General features: G+C 43.7%; 1 protein-coding gene across 7 annotated transcripts in view; it reads left to right on the plus strand.

Moving 5' to 3' along the window:
* The window catches only part of HMBOX1 (homeobox containing 1), a 107,179-nt gene that overhangs the window by 597 nt on the left and 90,020 nt on the right, over positions 1-16,562 (plus strand). Inside the window, exon 1 of one of the 7 annotated variants that reach the window (XM_054291812.1) lies at positions 393-420. The exons of the other annotated variants lie outside the window; for them this stretch is intronic. The gene's annotated coding sequence lies outside the window, so the exon portion shown is untranslated. Of the gene's footprint in view, positions 1-392; positions 421-16,562 lie in introns of those variants that run through there. 7 annotated transcript variants of the gene reach the window in all.

Below are 16,562 nucleotides of genomic sequence, written 5' to 3' on the forward strand. Positions count from 1 at the left end.
CTCCCCGTCCCGGGGACCCCCGGGCACGGCGGGGGAAGGAGGGAGGCTCCGACCTGCGGAGATGAAGCTGGGTACGGAGCCCCCTCGCTCTGCCGGGGAGCTTTACCCTGACTGGGTCTGTGCGAGGGCTCCGGGGGCTCCTTTTCGGGAGCTTTGTGCCGCTGGAGGTCGGGGAATGGGGCTCAGGGGTGCCCCGAATCCCTCCGGCTCTCACATCTCTCTGGCACCTCCCGGGGCTTCGGGAGGTTTTCGGGGAGGGCACAGGCGTGAAAGCCCCGAAGGGTGTCGGTGTGCCGGAGAGTTTAACGTGGGGACGGGTGGGGGAGGAGGAGGACCCGGAGGGAAGTCATTCCCAAAATGTGCGAGGAGAACTTGGGTGGGGTGTCAGACGTCTGTTTGTTTTGTACTTCTTGGGAAGAGGTGGGTGAATGCTTTCGTGTCCCGTGTCCGGGATGGTTTTGGGTCAGAACGGTTTGACCGCAGGAGCGGTCGGGGGAAGCGGCAGGACATTCTTCCGGAGTGTTTGCCTCAGCTTCGGGCTTAAAACAAAACAAGATGCGAGTGTGTTTAGGTGCAGAATACACATCCGAGCCAGACCCCGCCGAGTTCCTCGACCTCAGTTTTGTCTGATGGGTTCTCTCCTTTCTTTCTTTTTTTTTTTCCCTAGTTGGTGGAGTGTCTCTTGGTATGTTTGCAGAGCACTTCTTCGGAAGCATTTTGTTCTTTGCGATAGGTCTGGAAAAGGCTCGGTTGGACGTGCTGTTTTTTCCCCAGTTCTTTCGTGTTAGGGACAAAAAAAAATTGCTGTTTTGGGGGGTGGGGAAGGAAGAAGGAAGAGGAAATGAAGGTTTAAGCATGTTCGTGGAGTCGGGTCTGTCTCAGTTTGTTCAGGTAACACTGGGAGCGTGATTCGGTGGCTTTTTAGTACAAAACGTTCGTGAACAAAAAACTGGGGAGATTTAAAGTTTGTAGGGAGGAAAGCGTTAAAGTGATGGCCAGGGAACGCGGATCTGGGAGACGCTACCTACGGCTCCCTGCTTCAAACTAGTGGGGATGGAGGGAAGGAAAAAAAAAGAAAACGCTGGGGAAAAATAGCCCTACAATTTGCATGAGTGATGCCATGTAAAATACCGGAGCGAGGAATTGTGCTCTGCAGACGCTTTGTGGGCTGGCGAAAGCCTGAAGTGCCTGCTCGGGTCCCGTGATATGACTCGCTCATTTCTGCAGGGCTCATCAGGTACAGGCTCTGCTTCCTTCCTGGGATGGTGCAGCTGGCATTTGATTTCCTCCATGGATGGGAGAGGAGGAGTCCTGTGCAGTTTTTTTCCCCGAGATGATTGCATTTTCTTTGGCCTTGCTGTACCCTGCCTCATTAGTAGGAACTGCATCTATACTTATTTACCATTATACCGTGTCCCTTGGGAAGCGGGGTGTAGTTTGGAGTAGGTATATATGGATTTATCACTCCTAACATTTTTTTTTCCTCCCATCGTGCCATCAACAGCAGAGAACAAACTTAATTTATTTCTGTGTTTTACATCTCCCTTTTTACCATTTTTCTTCCAAATTGCTAAGAAAACATCTCTGAGATGGAGAGAGGGGAGAAGGAAGAAAGGGATGGAAAATATTGTCTGTGCAGGGATGCATTTGTTATCTGCATGTGTGGGGAAGGGCAGGGTTTGTTTCTGCATGTGAAAACTGGGATTTGGGAATGTTCTTTTCCCCTTATGTGAAGATTATTCTTTAGCCCTGCGACGGCCACAACTTTTTCGGTCTGGTTGACAGAATCACCCGAGGAGCCTGGGCAGGAGGCTGGGAACAAGGAACTTGTGTTTCACTCCGTGCTGCCTGTTCTTCCTCCCCTCGTTCCCTTAGCACCAGTGCGAGCACCAGAACAGGCATCAGCATTTTTCCTCCTGTGTCATCCCACTGTTCCGAGCAGGTCTAGACGACATTGTGGTATGCAGGCTGCCAGCTGGGTTACAGGAATGCTACCCTAGGTGAAACGGCAGGATTTTTAAGGAGGGGTAAGGAAATCTGGGAGAAAATCCTGTGTGAATGAGGCCTGGTTTTCTCTAGAGCTGCTTCACTGAGCAGTGTCAAACAACTCCGTGGGTTTATTGACCTTTCTGGACAACGTGCATCTCTCTAGCATTGTGTTTCTGATAATTCCATAAAATCTGTAGCTGCTGTCAGATGCAGGGAGCTTATTTTTAAGGCAGTTTCTGTGTTGGTCTTACTGGTCTCTTACAAAGGGATATTAAAAGTTGGTAGCTGTGCAGTGTTTTGAAAACTAAATTATCATAAAGTGTTTACTTTATAGTGATAATCCATAGGTTCATGGGAGTGTTTGGTGTGTTTTTTCATTGCTGTCTGGATTTGGGAAAAGAGTGGGGCTCTGACATTCATTTTTAATACCAATCTACTTTTTAATAAAATGCGTTTTTATTAAGCATGACTGTCAAAAATTGTTCTGTTGTTAACTTTTGGGACTGCTCTTTTTGTGTTGTGTGTCAGTGGGGCAGGGGTGAAATTTGGGTCTTTGGGTGGAGAATTGGGAGTTTCAATGAAACTGAACCATGAGAAAGGAGGAAGCTGTACTGTTCCTTATACCAAGGGATCTGGGAAGGTGTTTGGTTGTATATGGTAGAAAACAAGTGAATTTTCAGGAAACAACAGCACATTTTAATCTAAAGAAAGCAACCTGTACTTCACAGTGATTTCTGTGCAGAGCTTTTAAGGACATTACAGAATGACAGGCTACAGTATTGGCATTCGTAGCAAATCATTTTCATCTGCAAAGTTTTAGATTTTGAAATCAAAATACTGTCAGCTTAAGGATCTTATTGCAGAAAAGCAGATGCCTTTGTTCCTCCTGTCGATAACTTCATGCAGCTTTGATTCTAAAGTCCCTGAAGTTTATTTCACGTTATGCTGATTTTAACAGAGTGGGATTGGATTCTGCATACATGTCCTCGTGGGATTGGGCTTTAATTATACCTGTGCTGATAATATGATCTTGTGGGTTATCAATGCAGTGAGACCAATACTGTGATTACAGCAGGATTTTTAGGACATAATGAGGAGAATTTGAATTTTTTTTTTTTTTGAGGAGGGGGGTCAGTGTAACTCGTAACCCTAAAGCTGGTTTTATTTGTAAGATTAGTAATAAATGTATTTTAGCATTCCTGTATTGACTAAAGCTCCCTTCTGGCTCCTGTTAAATTAGGATGGCTGGGTAGCAAAGTGTACCAAGAGTTTGTATCTGAACACTCAGTCATGCAAACGGGTTGGATGGAAGCTGTGAATGCAATTCCCAGGGTTAATGCTAAAGATAAGTGTTTTGACAAATGCTTTTAATTTGGGGAACAATACAAGCAAGAATGACAGGATATGAAAAGAAAATGCTATTTTCTGTCTCGCAGGTGGCAAACAAAGGTGTAGAGGGATCAGCTTGCCCAGGTTCCTACAGGGAGTCTGCAGCAGAACTCGCAATCAGTCTGTGATCTCAAGGGTTTGTCAGGGCTTTAATCAGTTTTTCTTCCTCCCCTCATTAATTGGCTAGCTTTGACATTTTGAAAATAACATCTAGAGATTATTTCTCTTTTCTCCAGTTTCAAACTTTATCGCCTGAAGTTTTTTTTTGTTTGTTTTTTTTTTTTCATTTTCTGTCAAGCCTTGAAAACACAAGGCTGGAAAACTTGATCTGAGCAGCACCTCCCTGACATATGATACTATCTCCAAACAGCCCCTGACAAGTGAACCCTCTCATTGAAATCATGTGAGGAATTTTATTACTCAACTCTGAAGATCTTCTGGGGGAAAGGAGGTTGCAAACTATTAACTCTGTGGTCTTCACTGCAAGTTGGCAGATAAAATGCTCTTACGTATTTGAGGCTGTCATGTGGTCCCAGCCAGAAGTAGAGAATCAGCTTTGTAGTCGCTGACCAACTGAAAATTTCATCTTGTCACTGTGAGGAACACATTTATTTTTGTGTTGTGCCTGCAGATTTCAAGTGAATACATCCCTTTCTTTAAACATGCTCCTGATTATATCCTTCCCCTCTTAACTGGGCGCTTACACAGCGTTATCCTGTGCTCATGTGAGCACGTGGAGAAGCTTTTATCCTTGATAACCATACAAAGTCTCTTGGGTTTGGGCAGCTCCTGTTTTTTGCTGTTGCACTTGGGTTCAGCAGAGGTTTGTTGCTGGTGCAGGCTGCCTGTGTGACACCGCCGAGCTCAGGGCTCGTGCCACAGTCCCAGAGCCACTGCTGTGACAATGACAGCGTTGTAAAGCCCGACCTAATCAGGGCTCATCGATTCATGGCCAGAGCAACACGGCTCCAGTGGCTCCCACTCAGCTGAACCACTGCCCTCCTTTGCTGCTCCATGTCACAGCAATACTTTGTGCCTCTGTTGGTAAATCTCTAGAAGTGCTTGACAGAAATATTGGTGTTTTACAAATGGAGAAACTCAGGCACGAGGGCCGAGTGACTCACCGACTGAGGCAGCAGCACTTTTAACACAGGTGTCTCCTCCCCATCTGTGGCACTTCCATCTGAGATATATTGATACACAGTAACCTTATAAGGAATTTATTTGCTGGTCATCTGATGTGGCCATTAGGATATCTAAGTCCAGAGATTATTTTTTTATGGTGATGGGAGGATATCCCACTGACTTCTGTGGTTCGACATCTCTCATCCTTACTTAGTTATTTTTCTTGCTTTTAAATCCATTGTATTCCACCTCCCAGCAGGTGAAAAGCAAACTTTCTCACAAGACTATGAGGGAATCCCTTTCTTGTACTGCTTTTCTTCTGCTTCATTTAATAGGATTTTTTTGGTGTTGGACTTCTGATCTATGTGAGGAATGCACAGGCGTGTCTGTTACTTGTTTTACTTCAGCCCCATGTTAATGCAGACACCAGCAGGTTGAACAATTGCTGTTTTAATGTGCTTTATTAAGAATTAAAAGAAATAATCTATAACTGGTTATTCTCCCTGTCTGTGTGGAGGTTTCCCTTTCCCAGTTCTAAATCAAAGCTGCAGGCAGAGTCTGAACTTAAAGTCTGCTCTTAAAACAGGGAACTGCTGTAGTGCTCCTGACAGAGTGAGCTCAGCTTCATCTTCCTGTGCAGCCAACCAGGAGCTGTGGAAGGTCAGTTCACTCTTTCCTGCAGAATTCCACTCTGAATGTTCACTTCATCATCTCATCTTGGTTTCAGTGCAATTACCAGCCTGAAACTCATTACCGAGCAGAGCCCTTCCAGCAGGTTGTACATGAATATACCGAAATCACTTCTGTAACAGGGCTTGACAAAGATCCCTCTTGGTGTGTGTGTCCACGGAGTGCTGGCAGGTGGTGCTTCCAATCTCCATTTGCCCAATGGGTGGAGTGTTGCTTCCAGGGAAGAGTTTCTTCCAGCCTGAGGAAACAAATTTTGACACCTACCTCATGCACAGAGGTGGCGTTTTTTTGTTCTCCATATGTATAAGTTGCATTTTTAAGCTTTATTAAATATACATGAATCCCATTCGCTGCTGTGGTGGTAGATGGGATTTTAATGTCGGGTTGAGGAAGGAATTTACAAGCCAGGCATAAAAATTCTATTAATTATGTTTGGCTCTGCCCCCAGTTGAATCTTGCTTGTCCTGAGTTCCTGGTATCGGTCTTCTCCCCACTTCTGAACTTAGTATTTAAGAAGCCTTTTTTTATTTTCGCTTCCTAAGAATTTCTAAGCTCAGCAGCAGGATAACTACCCCTGAAACAATAGTGCAGGCCACTCTTTCAGTGGCCTTGTGAACAGCCAGTTTTGTTCTTCTGATAAGCCCTTGCCCTATCAATTGGGAAGTGCAGCATATAGTCATTTCCTGCATTTCGAGCTGCCCGTTCCTTCTGAGCTCTGAGGCAAGCCCTGAATCTGCTTTTTGTTCTTGCTGTGCCTCTGTACCACTGATGGCAGCAGAAAGCAGTTAGTTAGTTAGTTCATCAAACACAAGCGCTGTTCCTGCTTGGATATTTATTCTGACCTTTACTTTGGACAGTTTCTCTGCCATGATCAGATTCTCTGATTACAATGTCAGCTTTCACCAGAAATCTCTCTGTGATTTAACTGGCAGCGTTCGGGGGTTTGGGCAGCTGGGTATGCAGCAGCTCTGACATGGAAGTGGTGCTCGAGTCTTAGGAAGTTCTTCTGGCAGTGAAATTTCCTTTCTAGGCTCTACCATAGGTTGTATTTTATGACCCAAGGAAAACTTTTTGACTTGCCCCTGTTCCAGTGTGGAATATGGAAATAATCTTTTCAGGGCTGTTGAGATGCTTTTATATTTAAGAAGTATGTGGAGATTCTTGGCTGGCTATTAATGGGTGCTGCTGCTCTTGGGAGTACAAGGATGTCAGAGCTGTAGTTACCCAGAATGAGAGCTGGTTGTGTAAGCTAATACTGATTTTTCATGGCCCAGGTGAGAGGAGTAAGTAGCTGATCAGAGTTTGCCCAACTAAATTGCATTACATGTGTTTTCCAGGCATCACAGCTGGTCATTCCCTGTTTGTATTTCATGGGAGCTCTGCTTGGTGGAGTGGTGCTGTTTAGTGATAAGTCTGAAAAAGAGGGAACTTGCTGAACTTGAAACTTCTCCCTCCCTCTTTAATTTCCTGGTCCACAGAAGTTGAGTGATGTTAACATATTGGAGATTCATAAAATTTAAGGCGAGAACAGATAATTAAATTGCCTTCCCTGATATGTTTTATATGCTTTGTATCACAGGCCTTTAAATTTTAATCATTTACTCTGAAACTGAGACCAGTAAATGATGTTTGGCTAAAAACAATTTGAAAGCTTTCCAGCCCTGAGTGTCCATCACTGGTAATTTCAGGTTCATCACTTCTCTTGGTAGTTAGAAGAGGCTGATTTCTAATTTGAATTAGTCTAAGTTGTGCCGCTGGTTCTTGTTAGGATTTTCCTGACAAGATTAGAGCCCTTTAGTATCCAGGACTTTCTTGCCATGAAGGTACTTACACTCTGTAATCAAGTTACTTGATAGATAAGGGAACAGAGTTGAGCTTTTAAGTCTCACTCTGAGGCATTTTCTCCAGCACTCAGATCATCCGGTGATTCTTCATGCTCTCCGTTTATTTTTAACATTGTGGGGACCAAAAAAGGTTCTTGCTCCAGCCTGTGCCTGATCTACACCAAATTCTGAGGTGCTTTTTGCCCTTTTTGCTGCACAGCCACTGAAAGGGTTCCCAGGAGCCCCTTTTGCGTAGGGAAATCCTGTTCATGACCCTCGCTGCCCCAGCACTGACATTCTTTATTCAAGTAAAGTCTGCCATTTAGTAGTTACAGTCTGCATTTTTTAGATTATAAATTAGCCTTTGTATTCTGATGGGTTTGGCTTTCCTGAGCTGACTTAAGGCAGGTTTTCAGCCTCCTTTCTCCTGCTGTCCTTTCCTCCTCATAATGTCCTGTTGTGCTACAGTCCTGGTGTCACTCACAGATTTTTATCTGCAGTGATAAAAATGTTGAACTGCATCAGACCTTAAATTTAGTGACAAAAAAAAAAATTAGCATGATGCAATGCCAGGAAGTAGATGAAGAAGTGTCTGACTGACAGCTCTCGGATATGAAGCAGCCAGTGTGGGTTTCCACCAGCACCAGAGCTCGCTCTGTGCGTGCACTTGACCGTGCTCAACTGCATTTGTAATCTCAAAAGAACAAAGTTAGTCCTTTATCAAGACATTTGCCATTAAAACGTGCTGACTGGCACTACCGGTGTCCTTGTGCTGGTAATTCTTTACTGGGAAAACACAGATTTTGCTTTTCCTGTTCTCTGCCTGGATGGATACCCAGCTTACAGCTTTGCTCCATCTCCTGCTGAGCACTGGTGAAATAAAAACATCCACCTGGTCTGGGGTGGAAGGTCTCTTTGGTGCATGGGTTTGAGGCTGATTTAAATGTTTCCCTGCTAATGGATTTGCTGGGAATCATCTTTTATTGCTGGTGAATTAGAAGGTGCTAAGTGTGACAAAGACACATGGCCCCAGTCTACAGAAAACTGTTCCCAGTGGTTTTTCCTTCCACTAGAATGCTACTTTCATTACTGGTACTGTTTGTTTTTTAAGATACCTTGAGTCTTGCACTTTTGTTTTTAAGAGAAACATCCCAAGGCCTTTTTTCCCCTGGATGTCTTCAAGTGTAAAATGACAGCGTTTTTGGGGTGGTTGTGGTGCATCTGCTGCCAGATCCTGTGGAATTGTGGAAGTGATGAACTTCCCACCTTTAAATGCAGCTACTTCTGAAGACACTTGTGAATTACCCTTCAGTTCATGGGCATTATTCTCATAAATACTGGTGTCACTGCTCTGTCACACTCAAGGAAATTCTGATTTATTCATAGCACTGTGCCTTCTTGCTTTTTGTTAAAAATGCAGCTGCCTTTGCTTGCTGGCTGTTCCCTTGAATTTCCCTTTTCCTGTCCCAAACTGATTTAGCTTTTACTCCCTCAGTATTGCAGCTGTAATCAGCAGTGCACAGGAATGTTGTCTTCTGCAGGAGAGGCAGTATTTTTACCATTGCTTTTTAGGATCCTGGATAATGTGGAATCTTAAAACCAAACCTCATTTAAATACCACTAACAGGAAGCAGTAAAATGTGTGGTGTTTTAGGTTGGTTTTGTTGGGTTTTTTTTCCAAGTTGGGTGTTTTTAAGGATTTTCTTCCAGAGAAAATCTCTGTTTTGAAACCTGCAAATTCCAGGCAGATAAATTGCAGTGAGGTCCGGCCAGTATCTGAAGTTTGGGGTGTTCTGCTTCCCTTCTGGCTATCAAGTGGGAAGCTGGCCACAGTGATAGGCTTTGAGGAGAGATTGGAAAGAGAGAAGAAAGGGGAGAGAGCACTGAGACAGCGGATCTTGGAGGCTGGGAGGAAACTGAGGAAGAGCCTGTCCCATTTGTGCTCCTGCACTCTGAGGTGTGGAAGGCAAACAGTGAGGACCCAAAGCTGTGGAGTTCTGGTGGACGTGGATGTTTCATGTCATGGCAGCCTCTGAGCTGAGCCAGCAGCTCTCCTGCCTCCTGGTTAAATCAGGATCTGATTTTCCTGTTCCTCTGCTGTCTTCTTGCAGGAGTTGTTTATTGACTGAAATTGTTTCCATATGGCTGCAGTGTAGAGCCTGATTGCATTAAATGTGGTGCTTTCCTGTGGCATTGCAGGGCTATGGAAAGATCATCCCTCCCTCTCTCCCCTTCCAACCTCCTCTTCCTCCATAAAACCTTGGGCTTGGAACATGGAACTTGTTCAGGTATCATCTTCTTTCCCCTCTGAGGTTGTAAAACCAGAAAACTGGGATCCAGATCTTTTTTGGGTTGTATTTGATTGCTTAGGTGGGTTACCTTGGTGTATAAATGACTCATAAAATTGTTAAAATGAAGATTAAAGTGGCAGCAATGCTGGGACTGGGCCTCCAGGGTGTTAAACACTGAGCAAGCAGGAAAGAGTCTCTGCTTCCAGAGAGGTTTGGGACAATCCATTTGGATTGTATTTGTTGACACTAATGATCAATTTAAATGCTGCTCCAGGAAGGTGTTAAAATTCCTGTACTCTGGGTGCTGGAAGGCAGATTCCCTGCTTATCTGGAGCCTGGAGGCTGTGTCCAGTTAGTGGGAAACAGATCTGTTTAATGGCAAATGGATGCATCTGTATCTTTGATAAGAATAAAAGCTGATTGCTGGCTAAGTTGGCTGATAACACCAGCAATGAAGCATCTCTACCTTCTCTCTGTAATTACACCTAAACCTGAGTTTATAACTGAAATTCAAAATCTGGTTTTTTTGTTAAAAAAAGTTTTCTTTTTAAAATAGGTTAAAATATTAAAATTCCTTTTTCTAAAGCCTAAGTTTTTTTTGCTGTAATGCCTCTGTTCTTGTAATGGACACCAGCAGAACCTCAGGATTTCTACTGCCAATATCTCAAATCAAGTCAAACCAGTGGAGTGGTGAGTGTCACTCCTGGCTGAGCACATGGAACCAGAGTCTGATGAAACAGCAAACCTGGTTTTTGTCAGGAGTAGCCTCTTCTGCATGTGCATAGAGAATATTACCTTTATTTCTGTGTGTTCATATCACAGCCTATTTAATTCAAAGCTGAGAAACCATTTGGGAGCTGTAAATGCTGAAATTCTTGTTTTCCTCCCCTAACATAAGGTGGAAAAAAGAACAATGAGGGAGGAGATTCACTAATATTGAAATCTTTCCGTGGAGGACACAGCAAGGTTCAATTCATTTAATAAAGAGAATTCATTTGTTTTCACTAAAGCATTTTAAAATGCAAACCATGTTTCTGTAACCCTTTTATGCATCCTGCACCTATGATGTATCATTCAAGATTAGTAAAACTGTAATACATAAAAGCTGGCATTTTAAAATTGTTTTATAAAGTCTGGCCAATAACCCAGGGTGGAAACTGGAATGCAGGTGTGCTGCTCTTCAGGCCTTTGCCTGGCTGCAGGATGAAGCTCCAGATTTTGGGTTTTTGGTGTTTTTTTTAATTTAGTGGAAAATTTTTAGGGGAAGATTTAAGCCCTGAGCATGGGGTATCCAGTGATGTTCAGGGTGGTGTCAGTCACTCTGAGGTGTCCATGGCTCAGAGAAAGGCTCAATTAATATCCCTCAATTAATGTCCCTCCTAATTTAGAGGTGTCTGACTCACGAGCTGGCAGGTAAAAGGGAGACAGTGACCATGGAGTTGTCATGGCCGTCATGGCCATCTCCTCTGCTTGTCCTTAAAGGAATTGCTGCTGTCCAATGCTTGGAGCAAAGGATGTGGGCACCTTCTCCAAATTGGAATATTGCAAATCCTGGAACTGTGAGAGCTGCCCTCCCTTTAGCCCACACTGAGACGCCACACTCAGGGAGGGTGGGTTTGAACCCTTCCATGCTGCTCTGTGTTTCAGCACTGCTGCTTGTCCGGCATTTCCAGTATCAGGAGGAATTTCCTCATGGAAAGGGTGGTCAGACATTGGAAGGGGCTGCCCAGGGAGGTTTGGAGCCCCCATCCCTGGAGGTGTCCCAGGAAGGGCTGGATGTGGCACTCAGTGACAAGGTGGGGGTCAGTCACAGGTTGGGCTCGATGATCTCAGAGGTCTTTTCTAACCCAAATGATTCTGGGATTTTTTTGGTTTTTGTGGATCCTTTGAGGGATGGTTTGTAGACATTGTGAGGAGAGAACTTCTCACAAAAGGCTGGGGATCCTGCAGCTGGATGCCTGCAGATCCTGATTTATCTGGAAAACCTGTCTATCTTCCAAAACACTGTGGGAAAGGTAGGCTGGAGAAAACTGAGTTTTCTTCTGTCCCTCACACAACCCACTGGCTACGTGGGAGCAGAAATTAAGACAAGGACATTGAATTTTAAGTGTTGTCGTCTTCACAGAAAGTCACAATTTTATCTTTCCTTCTCCCTGTCACAAAGCTTGTCTGTGCTACTTCTTGCACATCAGAGCTGCTTGCTGCTTCTCACTCACTGCATGACCAGCTGAAACAAAAATAAAATTTCACTGCTTTGAGCCCCTCCAGAACTGCCTTCAAGTAGCAGCTTTGCACTAATGAAGTTTAGTTGGTTTGCCAGTTACTTTTCAGTGATTTCCAGAACTGCTGAAACACAATGAGTTGGTGAAGACTCTCTTGTGTATTTTGTGTGAGCTCAGATATTTGAATATGGAGTAGATGAGTACTAAATATCTTCAATTTCCATTAAATTTAGATATCTTTAAGGGATGAGTCCTTCAAACAAGCTCTTACTGATGTTAGAGGCAGTGGAATTACTCTCTGTTGGCTCTCACAAGAACTGAACTGGAACTATATTGTGGATATTTTGTTTTTAATTAGCAGATCACTGAGTTCTAGGTCCTTTCACATTTAAGAATAATTAATTCTCCATTGTTTTTGCTTCTGACAGACTTTTACTGTCAGCCTTCCAGAGGAGACATTGGCCTTCCCTCCAGTTATCTGACAAAACAATTTACTGTGAGCAGCCTTTCCCCCACCCCTCATGGCAGAAATTTGCCTCTGGTGTCTTCCTGGGTGCTGTTTCCCAGCTCTGCTTTATGCTCTCCATCTTTTCCAAATAAAACCTGCTCAGGGATGGGATTGAAACACTTAAACTCCTGAAAAAATCCACAGTGCTCATTTCCAGTGAGCAGGGTGTGTTACATGTCCTGCAAATCACTGGATGGGAGAGGATGATCCTTCAGTTTTCTTCTAATGAGAATGACTTCTGAGAAGGCTGCAGGCTCAGGGCCATGCTGCCATTGCAGTATTATCAGTACATTTTGGCTGCAAATGGGATTTCTTTTTTCCTTTAATATTAAAGGGAGGGGTTATGACTTCTGAGCTATAATTGTGTGGAGACATTATTTGGGCAGACCTCCTAAACTCTCCTGCATTAATCTGGATGTGCTGGATACGAGTTCTGTGCTCTTACAGCTGCTGAGGAGAGTCTTGGACTGTGACTGGTGTTTGCAGAAAGCAGAGAAATTGCATATTATGTATTTTGATGCTGCACCTTGAGTTTATTTTGCCTGTTTTCCCTGCTATTGTTGATGGTTTTTCTTTTATATCCACTCCTGTACCATCTGCAGTCATAGTTCCCAGTTCTAAATTTAACTTGAACCCAGTTTTGAGTTGACTTTTTGGTTTTGGCCTTAGTCAGCCACCAAACAAAAGTGATCTAGCAACATTCCCTCAGGTTTCAGAATCCACCCTGCTGGGCCATGCCTACCCCGGGGCTCTGAGGCTGCTGGGCTTTGCAGGAAAATGTATTTTTGTAGCCCCGTCATTACCCCAGCACCAACCTAAATCCAGGTGGATCATCATGTTCCTGCACAGTTATTTTTGGAGCAGGTTGCACTGGAAAATTGCACTTAAGGTGGGGGTTAGACTGGACAAGCTCAAGAGGTGCTGTCCAACCTCTGCATTTCTGTGGTCTTTGCAAAGGGAGAAATTCAACTGATAATTTTCATGGAGATGCATCCTTGTGCTTTTCATCCTGTCCCCTGTTCTTTCTCTCACCTTATTTTTGAAAAGAAGAGCTTTTAAAGTGTTTTACTGTAGTTCTTAAAGACATTAAGCAACTCTTACTGGATTGAACATCATGGCTGGCACAGGGGAGACTTAGAATGAAATTGTTTAATTGATATTTTGCATGATAAACTTTGAAATTGAGGATTGAGTGAGGCTCCTGCTTTGCTGCTCTGTTTCTGTAGGGCAGAATGGTACAAAAATAAAGGGGTATGTCCTGAGAGTGCTGCCTGGAGCTGCTTCTGAGCTGCACCACCACAGGGCTGTGCAGGTTTGGAACTCTGCATTTGGGCAGCTATAAAGTAATATTTATGCAAGAATTGCAAAACTCAGCATAGGAACTGAGTTCAGTTAAAATCAGGTGGAAGAAATGTGCTGTGGGGTCAGATGAGGAGTTTGTCTTATCTCTGGCACAAGGCTGGAAAATGCAGTGGTGGATGCTGAGGAGAGCCTGGAAGAACAAGGCAAACATTCTACCCCAGCACATCCTTGCAGCCATCCTCACTGTGTGCTGCAGGTGTTCTGGATATTCTCTGTATCCCCGTTTTCCACCCAAAGGGAGGTCCAGCTGTGTTTGATCCTGAGCCATGTCCATTGCAGGGTTTCCCCTGCTGAATGTCCCATACCTGGAGGCCAGGTAGCCCTTGTGAAGGGAAGTGTTAGTTCAGTTCCTAGTGAGAAAGTGTCCTTAATTTCTAATTTAAGTCACCTTTTTGGTTTTTTTTTTTCAATGTGGCTTGTTCCATTCTTTTTGTTGTCTTTTTCTTTCAATCCCTGTTCAGTCCTTGTTTCTTTCTCTTTCAGTCCCTGTTTAGTGCCACTTTAAGCATGAACAAATACAGTATTTAGCCTCTGTGAGCTGGACAGTGAGTCCTTCCCATTCCCATCCTCAGCAGTGTGTTCACAGGGCTGTTTAATAACTTTGGTACTTGGTTCACATGGAATCAGTTGGGAGAACATGGATGTGTAACTTCATGATGTGAGTGGAATAGGGGATGATAGTTTTGCTGGAAGTGATCAGGGCAGTGTCCAAAGTTCTGAGCCGGCAAAACCCTGTAAGTGCTCACCCCTGGCAGGGAGGGAGGGCAGGGCACAGCTTGGATTTCTGATGGATCTGGAGGTGTTAGTTCAGTTCCTAGTGAGCAAGTGCCCTTAATTTCTAATTTAAGTCACCTTTTTGTTTTTTTCAATTTGGCTTGTTCCATTCTTTTTGTTGTGTTTTTCTTCAATCCCTGTTCAGTCCTGTGCCACTTCAAGCATAAACAAATAGAGTATTTAGCCTCTCTGAGCTGGATAGTGAGTCCTTCCCATTCCCATCTTCAGCAATGTGTTCACAGGGTTTAATAAGTTTTAAGGGCTTAAAAATTATTAATGTTTAATAATTCTGCTACTTGGTTCACATGGAGAACATGGATGTGTAACTTGATGGTCTGACTGCAATAAGGGATAGTTTTGCTGGAAGTGATCAGGGGAGTGTCCAAAGTTCTGAGCCAGCAAAACCATGCAAGTGCTCACCCCTGGCAGGGAGGGAGGGCAGGGCACAGCTTGGATTTCTGATGGATCTGGAGGTGTTAGTTCAGTTCCTAGTAAGGAAGTGTCCTTAATTTCTAATTTAAGTCACCCTTGTTCCATTCTTTTTGTTGTCTCATTCTTTCAGTTCTTGTTCAGTCCTGTGCCACTTTAAGCATGAACAAATACAGTGTTTAGACTCTGTGAGCTGGATAGTGAGTCCTCCCCATTCCCATCCTCAGCAGTGTGTTCACAGGGCTGTTTAATAACTCTGCTACTTGGTTCACATGGAGAACATGGATGTGGAACTTCATGGTCTGACTGCAATAAGGGATAGTTTTGTTGGAAGTGATGAGGGGAGTGTCCAAAGTTCTGAGCCAGCAAAACCATGCAAGTGCTCACCCCTGGCAGGGCACAGCTTGGATTTCTGATGGATCTGGAGGTGTTAGTTCAGTTCCTAGTGAGCAAGTGTCCTTAATTTCTAATTTAAGTCACCCTTGTTCCATTCTTTTTGTTGTCTTTTTCTTTCAATCCCTCTTCAGTCCTGTGCCACTTTAAGCAGTAACAAACACAGTATTTAGCCTCTGTGAGCTGGACAGTGAGTCCTTCCCATTCCCATCCTCAGCAGTGTGTTCACAGGGCTGTTTAGTAATTCTGGTACTTGGTTCACATGGAATCAGTTGGGAGAACATGGGATGTGTAACTTCATGGTCTGACTGGAATAGGGGATGATAGTTTTGCTGGAAGTGATGAGGGGAGTGTCCAAAGTTCTGAGCCAGCAGGACCCTTCAAGTGCTCACCCCGGGCAGGGAGGGAGGGCAGGGCACAGCTTGGATTTCTGATGGATCTGCATCCAGAAAAACACACCTGGCTGTCCCCAGAGTGGCACAAACCCTGTGGAATAAGGGCAGGGAATGATTTCTCTCCATTTTGGGCACTCTCCAAACATCTCCTGGACTCTCAGTTACTGTTTAACTCCAGCTCTGTGTACTCTTCATTCACAGGGACTAAGTCTGCTGTCCTTTAGAAAATGAAGGTTTTTTCTGACCTGTCAGTGCCTTTTTGGTGTGGATGTGATTGCTATTTGCCTGTCATTTCTCTAACTTGTAAAGCTGTCTCCAGTGTATGCAGTTTTATATCCCATTAGCTCGCTCTTTCTCATCTTATCACACAGCACTGTAATCATCTGTTCTCTTTCTACCCCCAAATCCTGGCTTTAAATACTGTTTTCTAAAAACCTTCCTCCTAAAAACTGCCTCTGTGTGACATTTCCCTTGCATCCAGTGATATATGTAGGACTTGAACAAAGAATTTCATATCTATTTCATTGTAATTTTTCCCCTAGATAATGTATTTGATAGTTGTGCTTTTTGGAGCCTCCTAATTTACCTAAAAGGTTATTTTTTATAGGGGATGTGTAAACACACTGTTTGAAATGCTGTACAAGAGTGGTGATTCTTCAGTGTGGGGGGAAGGAGCTGAAAGCAAAGGAAGTTCTGTGAGTTGCATCACTGAAAGCACAAGGGTTAATGTTTTTTTCTTGCCAGTTGTTAAGTCTGTTTCCTGCTTTTACTTTAATGTCTGCATATAAAAAGATGTTGGTTTCTTTGTCCCCTTGCACTTGAACTAGAAACTGTAATCTATTTGTGGTGCATCGTAGAGAAGTTATTTTTTTAGTACTTTTGGTTTAACAGTTTCTCTGTAGAGAAAAAAAAAACCAGATTGAGGCATCGTTCCAGTGAAATATAAAATGAGAGGATTGTGATATCTGAATTTAGCAATGCCTCTGCTAATAGGACCAAAGATGACAAACCAGATTGAATAGTCCCTTATCCCTCTGTTTTGGAGAGAGCCAGGCTGAAGAGAATAATCCGCAAATAAATAGCTGAGAATGACATTTGCATTTCTCCTTGTAAGAAGTTGGTAACAGTTCTACAAGGAATGGATTGGAAATGAGTTTTCTTAACCTGTAATG

This window comes from Melozone crissalis, unplaced genomic scaffold (assembly GCF_028551555.1).
Source record: "Melozone crissalis strain CALT ecotype California unplaced genomic scaffold, PUWL_Pcris_2 ptg000106l_1, whole genome shotgun sequence".
Classification (NCBI taxonomy): Eukaryota; Metazoa; Chordata; class Aves; order Passeriformes; family Passerellidae; genus Melozone; species Melozone crissalis.